Below are 10,243 nucleotides of genomic sequence, written 5' to 3' on the forward strand. Positions count from 1 at the left end.
AACGCTGCAGGGCACGGGCGGCGCGGTCAAGCACCTTCCGCCCTTACTCCGCGACAAGCGCGGGCAGCCGCAAGAGCCTCAAGCTACGCTGCGGCCACGACGCCGCACACCCGACGGGAAGAAGTAAACATGAGGTCCGCGCTCACGGTGGCTCGGGAGCTGCTGCAATGCCGGCTGATCGAGAGCGGCCGGGATGCATTGCTGGAGCGCGTCGCCGAGCTACTGGATGCCGTGGCCACGGGGGCACCGCCATTCTGCTCCCTGCTTACGCCTCAGGCCGCGGTCGGATCGCACGGCGGGCCTCGCCGCACCCGCGTGCCCCCGGGCGCGCCAGGAAGTTTCATCGACACAGGTGCGACCAGCAGCACCGGACGCCCAATCACGCTCGCGCCACCTCCGACGAGCGCGGGCACAAGCATCGCCACCTGCGGCCCTAGCGGGGTGCCGCCCTACCATCCTCAGGGCGGAGCGCTGGGCCGGGCAATGTGGAGCATGGGGCACTTCGGCAAGGTCTTGGGGTAGCGGCCTCGGAGGCCTACGTGCCCCGCATGATGGACCAGGAGTACACGCTGGAAGACGACCCTGGCACGTTCCTCGAGCCGGGCTGGGAGGAGGAGGCACTAGAAGCTGAGGCCTTCCAGGAGCCACCCGAGAGCCACCTCGACCATGCCGGCGACAACAGCTACAGGGTACCGCTAATCTCTCAGGAGCAAGCTTACTCTAACCATGGGTCGCAGGTGAATTAGGTCACAGCGGCAGACGGCGGCCCCAGCTGGACAGCCCCCTTCCACCAGGAGGAACGCACTGGGGGACGCAGGGAAGGAGCCGGGAGCAAGGCCCCTCCCCACATCGCGCGGAGCAAGGCGTTACCCGGAGGTAGGCCCTCTACCGGGGAGGCGCTGGTGAGCCTTCCCCCCGACAGAGGACCCATGGTCGCCGAGGGCGCCGCTGGCGTCCCCTTTGTCCCTTTGGAGTCGTCCTGGTTTCCGGACGCCCCCAACGGTGGTCGAGGGTGGCGCAAGGCGGGGCTCTCGTCTGGCGATATGAAGTAAGGCTCGCGCCTATGAAGGTCTCCGCTCGTGACACTCTCACGTAATAATGAGTGGGGCTGTACACGCCCCGGAGTCTCAGGAGTGCCGCCCTCGGGCCTCGGGGGCTCCCTCCCACGTCCTAGTGGCAGCACTCAGCTCCGCGCTGGTGAGAAGACAAGAAGACTAGACTAGGCACCGGACGCGGCCATTTGCTTTTAATCTCTCTTTGTAGCCCTGTTTTCTGGCCTTGGATTTAAGTTTGAAGTTGAATTTTCATTGGTGCACGCGGGGGTTGTCTTTTATCGTTTGTACGATTTCTTGCAATTTGGTTCCTTGCCTTGATTCGAAGTCTGCACTTGCTGCCTCCCCCCTCACGGGCCCCTCGCGAGCGGGGGCTGGGCGCGGCACCCACACGCTGCGCGTACGTCCCTTCACGGCTGGCGCTTGCTCCTCGCAAGGCCCTCTCGGACAGATCGGCAGGCCCTTCGGAAGCTCACAACCTCATGATTCGGTTAGGAGCTGGCCCTTACTAAGGTAAACTGCAGCAGTAAGCTCGCGACGGGACTCACAGGTCCGTAAAAACACATCTCCAGATTGGCTTAAGGAATAGAGGTAGTAATCTGTTTACATGAGGGTACCCCCCTCCCAAAATGCTCTTACAACTTTCAGGGCCGTGCCCGAGCTTTCACATGCAGGGTCAATGACAAGGAAGCACGGGCTCAATCGGACATGTCGCTCACCGTGTCCTCCGGGCCGCCCTCAGACGCGTCGCTGGAATCGCCGTCACCATCGTTGGCATCACCGTCACCGTTGCAGGCATCGCCCACACCTTCGTCGACCACGTCGCCCTCATCCGCCGCGACAACCACCGCGTCATCGTCAGAGGTGAAGGCCCTGACTAAAGCATCCACATTGTCTTCTACCCAGCGCGCCAGGTCGCCCCGGATGGCCTCAGGCACAGGGGCGATGGCGGCGTCAAAATCAAAGTTGGGGTAGGTGTTCTGGAGGTGGCTGAAGATGCGGGAGAATGCGCGCTTGAGCAGGACGCGACTCCTCTCTTCAACAAGCTCGCGAGCCCTCTCGGATCAATTCTCCAGGCGTGTCACCACATCGGTGAAGAAAAGGAGGTGACTGGCATAATCATTCGAGTGGGGATGAGGGGCATCTTTGTCGCAGATGGTGCCCAGCGCCACATTGGCTCTGATCCTGAGGCTTTGGAGCATGGGGGCGTGCACGTGCTCCAGCGTCTGCCGCCGGAGCGCTTCCTCCCTACTCTGCTGCGTGAAGGACTCGGCGCTGGCGACCCATTGCTGAAGAGAAAGCAGCTCGGCGCGGGCGGAAGCCAGCTCAGCCTGCACGGAGATCAGGGCGGCTGTGGAGGCTTTCTCGCGATGCCCCGCCTTAGCCAACCCGGACTCAAGGGCAGTAGTCTTGCCCACAGCTTTAGCTTCCACGAGCTTTAGCTTCAGGTCGTACCTGCTCACCAGATCTGCGCGAGCCTCGGCCACCCGGAGATCGACCTCCTCCTGGGCTCTGGCCTCGCACGCACCAACCGCATCCTCCGCTTGGGCGACTTGGCGCACCCTCGTCTCCAACCGTTCAAGCTCAAGGCTGCGCTCCATGGCTTCCAGCGCCAGCGCCTCCTCGCGCTTCAGGATCTCTTCTTCCTTAGCAGGCGTCCCCCTCATCGACACTAAGGCGGCTCTGTGCGCCTCCACTTGCTGCTCCAAGGAGGCGCTCTAGGCTTGGAGCTCCCATGTGCGTTTCTCTGTGATCTCGTGGCGACGGTCAGCTTCCCGGGCCTCCTCCAAGGCTCGAGTGCAGGCCTCACACGAGGCCGCCAGAGACACCTCAGCCTTCGCATTATCAAGCTCGCGCTGGTGGCGCCCGAAATTGATGGCCACCTTCAGTTTATGCCGCTCCTCCATCAGCCGAAGACCTTCGGCCTCGAGGCGCACGTCTGCATCCACGAGCTCTCCACCGAGCTGGCTCATCGCGCCCATTGCCTCCCGAAAGAGCTCGTGGCAGATGACACTCCATTCGTGTGCAAGCTTAAGAGCGCGGCCGATTCCGTCCCCCACAGCGGGGGTTGCCGACGGGATCTGAAGCGGCTCGCCCCCTTTCAGCAGGGGGCTAGGGGCTGGCGCACCCCCGGTCGCCCACTAGGCTTCGGCGGGAGGCCGGTTGAGTTGAGGCTCGCTACTCGAAGAAGAAGCCAAGAACGAAGCCATACAGCCGCCATCCACGACCAGAGGAGGAGCCCTTGGCACGCTCGCCATGCCCCCGGCGAGGTCACGAAGAAGAGATGGCAAGAGCGCAGGCTCGAGGCACCATGCTAGCGCGTCTGCCTCCCCGGCCGACCTCGCGCCGGGGGTGGCATGCTGGTTCGGGACGCTCAAGGCCAGCGGGAGATCCGAGGCAGGGGAGGTTGCTTCCCAGGAGGATTCACGGCCTTAGCGGAAGGGATCCTGAAGAGCCACCGTCAGGAATGGAAGTAGTACTTGAGGGAGCACAAAAATAAGGTACTTACTCATCTATGACGATGTACTTCCTCTGCTTTAGCGGCCAGAAGGCACCACTGCTGCAGCTTGGGGACCCCTTCCTCTTGCGGAGCGCTTCGAAGTCCACACGGAGCCGGCCGAAGCGTTGGACGTGGCGGCCATCACAAGGCACAACTAGTGAGGCACCCAAGGAGACGACTTCAGGAGCGCCAAGCTGAGGAGAGCTATCGGGTTCTGCCTCGCGATGGCCTGCTGAGGCCTCGGGGGCTTCGGCCTCAGGAGCGGGTTCTCGGCGATGGCGCCTCAGGAGCCTCGGGCGGCGTCGACAACTTGGCTCCCTCACCTCCGGCCTCCAGTGGTGCTTGCCCCCCTGCGTCCACTCTTGGGGCAAGCTCGACGCCGGCGATAGGAAGGGGAACCACGGTGATGGGGTTCTCGCGGGGCCCCACAAGTCCAACTGGACGCAGCCCCCATTCATCGAAGGGGGGCATCTGCCACGCGAACTCCACCCTGTTCGAGCAGCAGTACATGAGACAACCCTCCTGCGGCATATTGCCTGGCGAGGGGTCACCCATCAAGACCGCAAGCACCATTCTTCGTGCCTCGGGCGGGAGCCCCGACTCCTGAAGCCGCATGCGATCCTGGCTGCCGGTCAGGGCCCACATCGGCTGGGAATGGTGCTGGAGTGGGGCGATGCGGCGTCAGAGGAACTCCTTCACCACCTTGGGCGCAGTCACGCTGATGTCCTTCAGCCTCCTCAACCGGAGCCAGACGAAGGCAAGGCGGGAGCCCGTGAGCTTCTCGTGGCCCCAGCCGGAGCTGGGGACGGTGGGCGACGACGCACTCCGACATGCACATACAACCACCGTGTCCGAAACCCGCCCGTAGATGGCGGGAGATCAAAATCAATCCCCGAGCCGGCCGTCGCCGCCACAGCCTGGAAGCTCAGGCACCCCAAGCACTGCAGGGGGTCGGTCAAGTGCAGCGCGAAGAAATGGCGCAGGAGGGCCACGGAAGGGGAAATGCCCACCATGGCCTCGCAGACAAAGGCAATGAGGTGAGAAGGGCAACGGATTGGGGATCTAGGTGCAGCATATGGATCTTATAATGGGAGAGCACGGCATTGAAGAAGGCGGAGAAAGGAGGAACCAGGCCGGCCCACAGGGCGTCAATGAAGAACTGCACCTCAGTGGTTGTCCTATTGTAGTCGCACGGGACGTAGGCCAGGCCACCGTCCCTCCCCATTCATTGAAGCTGGTGGCGAGCGCCAGGCGGACCTTGTCCATGGCCTCTTGATTGAGTACCAGCAATCGACCAACGGCTGGCTCAATGGCCGGGGGAGGACTGGCTGAGGACAGCGGCTTCTTCCCTTTCTTCGTTCGCTTCGGTGCCATGGTGATGGAGAGGACTGAGCTCGGGACGGATTGGAAGAGGAAGCTGAGGTTCGAAGAAGCGGAGGAGTTGGGGAGTGCGTTGCCAGCAACGGGGAAATAACCGTGTAGGACGCCGTGGCCGCCTAGCCAGGCGGATATCAAGGCTGCGTGGGGAAGCGGGCCGCCCACGTCCAATCAATCGCCACGCGTCGACCAAGGCCGCAGGCTGTTGGGGCCCGCGGTGCTCCACACTTGTCCTTTGGCTTCGCCTCGAAGCCAAGTCCGAGCGTGCCTTGGGCCCGGGGGCTACTGTCGGCGTTCTGGGAACGGGGGTCCCCAGAATTGCCTGCCTGCGGCCCACGACGTGGCTCCACCAGTGGCCCTGTACGACCCATCTTCACCAACAAACACCCAAGACCCTCGCCAGGGGCCAAGCCTTGTGAGGCGGACGACACAAGACCTCCTCAGGGGCGGCCTCACCAGGCTGGCTCGCGAGGGGTGGAGAGATCAAGGCAAGGGGAATCTCGCGAGGTTCCCGTGACGTAAGCCATGACGACCAAGGCCAGGCGGGCGCCAGCGCGCACAGTGTCCTCGTTTCCCCTTTGGTGCTAAAGAGGCAAGCACAGGCGAGGAGTCCCGAGGCATCAGGCAAAGGTTTCCATATCGGTGCAATGAGACCAAGACCAGAAGGACGGCAAGACGGAGGTCACCGTGGAGCCCAAGATGGCGTCACCACCAGAGCCTTTGGCAGGCGAAGACCACCTTTAGTCAGGATAGCTTGTACTAGCTGTTCCCCTTCAAACTGGCCATTGTGGCATCCCTTCCCGCTCGATATTTGGGAAGAGGACCAGGGCCTCTATAAATAGGACTAGCCACCACCATAGGAAGCAACTGAACTGGGATTAGACCATCCTCACCCACACAAGCTCACCGAGCACAAGAACACCTCTCCTCAGGAGGCTGTTCTTCCCTTGTACTGTTCATCCTCAGCCCAAATGGCAATCCACCACACCACACTGGAGTAGGGTATTACACCACAAAGGTGGCCCGAACCAGTATAAATCTTGTGTCCCTTTGTTCTTTGGGTTCATCGAGCTAGGCCCGAGATCTTGATGCGAGCGAGCTAGAGGGGGGAGAGATCTTCGTGCGCACCCGAACCTCAAGGGTTCTGCCGGAACCCGAAATCCGACAACTACCGCTTCTGGCTCCTCCGAGGTCATCGAAACGTCTCCGTCTAGTGAATGTCGTTTTACTTTTGTTCACCGACATGCGGGCCATGCAGCGCACGGGCCCAAATTCCATCCACCAAATTAGAAGGCAGTATGCAGGTGGAGAGTCACCCCGATCATAGCGCGGCAGTAACGAGCCGTCGTATCGCAAAACCGTACCTCCCCACAGTCTAAGTTTGACGGACGAAGCAACCATCATTTCACTCTTCGCTGAATCCCCTTCTCCCTCACCGTCTTCAAGAAAGCCAACAATCGCATCTGCCACTGTTCTTCTCTCCCAACGAAGGGAAGGTAAGCGGATCCTTGATGTTGGTATATTTCCGTTCAAAAAAAAGAACTTTTGCAAAGCAGTAACCGATCCTCACTCTATTTTTTGTTTCATTGTCATTGCGATTGTGTTTTCCTTTCAGTGGTCTGCTAGTATTCGTCAATTTCATGATGGACCAAGCAGAACCAGGCAAAGATCTGCCGATGTTGGAGCAGATGCGGGAGGCTGATCCACACAAGACACAGAGCTCCAAGAAGATGGAGGCAGCCACCGAGCCGACCCCAGATACGCTCACGGCCACTATTGAGATGGTCAACGCCCCGTTTGAGGTTACAGCCCCCGTGGCCCTGCAGGAGCAGTTTTCCCTCTTCGAGGATGTGTCCCCCCTGCTGAGCTGCCCAAGGTGATTTTCTTCTTTGCCGATCTCGATTGTGCTTTTTCATCTAAGTATGTGGTGTTAAATAATGCAAAATTTTATTAGCTTCGATGCCATGCTACCTTCCCTGTCATGCATACTTTTGACTCTACATAGTGGTTTAAATAACTTGTGTTTCTTATATTGGAAAGTAATTCAGAATTTGTTTCTGTTTCATTAGAGCCCTGATGCAGACAAGGATTGTGTGGTTCTACATGTCACTCGCTTTGAGGCGGATGACCTGAATATACGCACTGGGAAAATAGAGTTCTTAGGCTGTTGGATCCTGGAAGCCATTTGCACTTATACCAATGTCGAGATGTATTCCAGCCTCACTGTTGTCAGGCATGTTGTCCAGGGTGTACTGAAGCACAAGAAGTTCAAAGCTACTCCTTCATTTGTGAGGCATACTGTTCTTGTCAAGATTACGCAGGAAGATGCCGTGCCATGCCTCCACAAACAAGTTTATGAGTGGCAAGGCCACAAGGTTATCTTCAGGAAGGTTCACAGGACTGAGCTGCTGCCGGACGTCCTCAATAATGTTCATGGCAAGGTTCGTCTTGTGTCCATCCCAAATTAGATCGAGGCATGAAATAGTTGCCCCAGCTAGTGTTTAATAGTAGTTTGGATTGTGTCTAATTATCTGAACCTTGCCTATTATCGAGCCCTCTAGGGCTAGTACTCTATTTGGATCCGTCTATGGGAACTACTGCTACTTTTGTGTGCCCGTGAATCATGTGAGAACCATCCTAATTGTTGCCAAAACAGATGCGTCCTCATTAGTTTTTTCATGAATATGGCATGGTAAGACATAAGTTGTCACGGTTTATCATATGAGCAGTGTGTGTTTGATGAAATAGAGTACTCGTTCAAGAACTATGCGCCGACGTATACATAGGGTACGTAAGGCTGGTTAAGTACTTATAAACACTGTTGGTGCTACCCCACTTGTAATTAGTTGTGCAAAACACGACAGATTGGCTCAGCTCGCTTCAACACTAGAAAAGTCGGCTATCAACCAGCTAACAATCAATAATCCGCTGTCTGACATATAAGCAACTACGTATCTTGTTACATTGGTCATGCAGTTAACTGAGGCCACAATGTAAATTCCAAACGTTCACACGCTAGTCCAGCGTTCGTGTGGAACATTCACATTAAACTCGGCTTCATAAAATACTTGAAAAGCATAAGTTAAGCAATTTTATACATCTCAATGATTCATAGAACATAACAAACATATACTAGTTCAAATCAAAAGACAAAGTTGTGAGAAGGTTTACAAATCAGGAAAAATCAAGCAAGGCTTCTCTGAGCAAAGGGCCTCCCTAGGCAGGCTTTAATTTCTTGGAGTTCACTCTGGTTTTTCTTGTTGCCACCATCCAGGGTTAGGTTCTCTCATTCCAGAATAACCAATTATAATTGTGTTCTCAGTTGGAATGCTAAACTGAACCATGTAGTGTAGTGACCATCTGAACTTCTTGTGCAGTTCCACTAAATTTAAGCACCGCTATTCACAGAAATAAGTAGACCACAATGCCTCTTGTCCGCGCACCTGTCCCAAAAACCTCCGTCCAGCCATGCCAGCTACTCCTCGGCCCATGGATGAATTGGGAGAAAGTGCATTCCCTACTAGGATGCAGGTGTTTTCGCTCATCCCTGCACTGCAATCAGGAAGTAAAACGTACGAATCAGCTTCTTTTAGATTGCATGTAGTGCAGTTCTACTAACGCAGGAATACCTGGAAGACGGGTGGTTAGACGACAGCAGCTAGGAATAGCCATCTCATTTTGTGCAGTTCTACTAAAACTGAGGTGTGTACTTTTGATTGCACACATAGAAACGATATGGAGACAGACATCCCTGTTTGCGCAAATATGAAATACGGTTATTTAAACAGTGACAGTTATTTGCAGTTGCATATGATTAACAACATCATCTATTGTGATATAATTGGCACTACATTGGCAGTATGAAAGTGCCCTTAAGTAAGTAGCATCACATCACATCAACACTGCCACTAGATTAACATGCAGAACAATAGCATTAGTATTACTGTCATGAGAGTAGCACATGGTCAGTAAATGTGCAATCAAATTTGTGCAGTTCCACTGGGATGAAGCAATGTTAGCGGTGTGAGATTTAAGTGTAACTGCAAAAACACAATTCATGGGAAATAAAGCAAGATGGAAGCACTTCTTAAAATGGTGGTGGCATTGCTTCAATTTATCGACGGCACTAGACCATTACTTTATAGTGACATTAGGTGGCATTGCTTCAATTTATCGACGGCACTAGACCATTACTTAATAGTGACATTAGGTGGCATTGCTTAATGCTTCATGTGATTTTACATCAACGGTAGCGATATGGGCGTAGGGACAGCAGGGGCATCAAGTGGTGAGGCAGATGTGGTTGCCGAGAGCGGCAAACACTCAGGCAGCATGTTTGCATTTGTCCCATTTATTTATCTCCTCGGCGACATTTTCCTATGTGAGCACAGGAAATCTAGACCTGCTCGTTCTCATTTGCATTGTCCACCAACACCCCTCACTTTCTTTCCCTTTTGGACTAAGAGACAGGTGCACTTTCCTCCACCCTTCGCCATCCACCACGCTTTCTTCGCCTTTTCAGCCAAGAGACCGGTTGGGTAGCCAGTATCTACTACTTTCCCCCGTTTGCTCTTAGAACCAAGTCCTAGATTCATGCTTCCGCTTTCCCACTTTCTTCCCTATTTGAACCAACTCTTATATTCGACTGTATGAACTAGCTTTACCTCTAATAATAGTAAAAGTCTAGGTGCCTTTGGAACAGCCAGCGGAAGTAGAGAAAGATCCACACGCAGCCATGTGGGGAGCTGGGGTAGTAGAGCACGGCAGGTTTCGAAGGAATATATACCTGAGGGTCGTCGGCATGTGGCAAAGACGGTGTCGGGAGGCCGCATCTTGGCCACAATACAACAGGGAGGAAGACGGGGTCGGAGGCCCTCCCGAGCCAGCCTTGTCTCAGAGAGAACGGCACGGCCGCCGATCAGAACACGCGGGCAGCTATTGGTCTCCTCCCTCGCCACTGACAACCGCGTGAACAATGGACCTACACCCCTGCCCCTGTCGAGGTGGTCCGGCCGGATTTGTGACCAGCCGTGAGCAGATAGAGAGTGCGGCCACCTATGTCTTGCTTAGATCTGGAGAGCATGAGAGAGTGAAAGAGAGGAACCTTAGTAAAGCAAGCACTGAGGCTCCTGCTTATATATATAGTGGAGTGATTTTGTTGTACCAGCCGTTATTAAATTGAATACGCGTGAACCACTATATTCATTCAAAGTTCAAGTAAAAATAAAACCTAATCAATAACTTGCCACCGCGTCCAGGACGCACAATACTGTATCATTCACGTGCGGTCCTTGACCCTCCATCAAATTGAAAC

This window comes from Aegilops tauschii, chromosome 3 (assembly GCF_002575655.3).
Source record: "Aegilops tauschii subsp. strangulata cultivar AL8/78 chromosome 3, Aet v6.0, whole genome shotgun sequence".
NCBI classification, from domain to species: Eukaryota; Viridiplantae; Streptophyta; class Magnoliopsida; order Poales; family Poaceae; genus Aegilops; species Aegilops tauschii.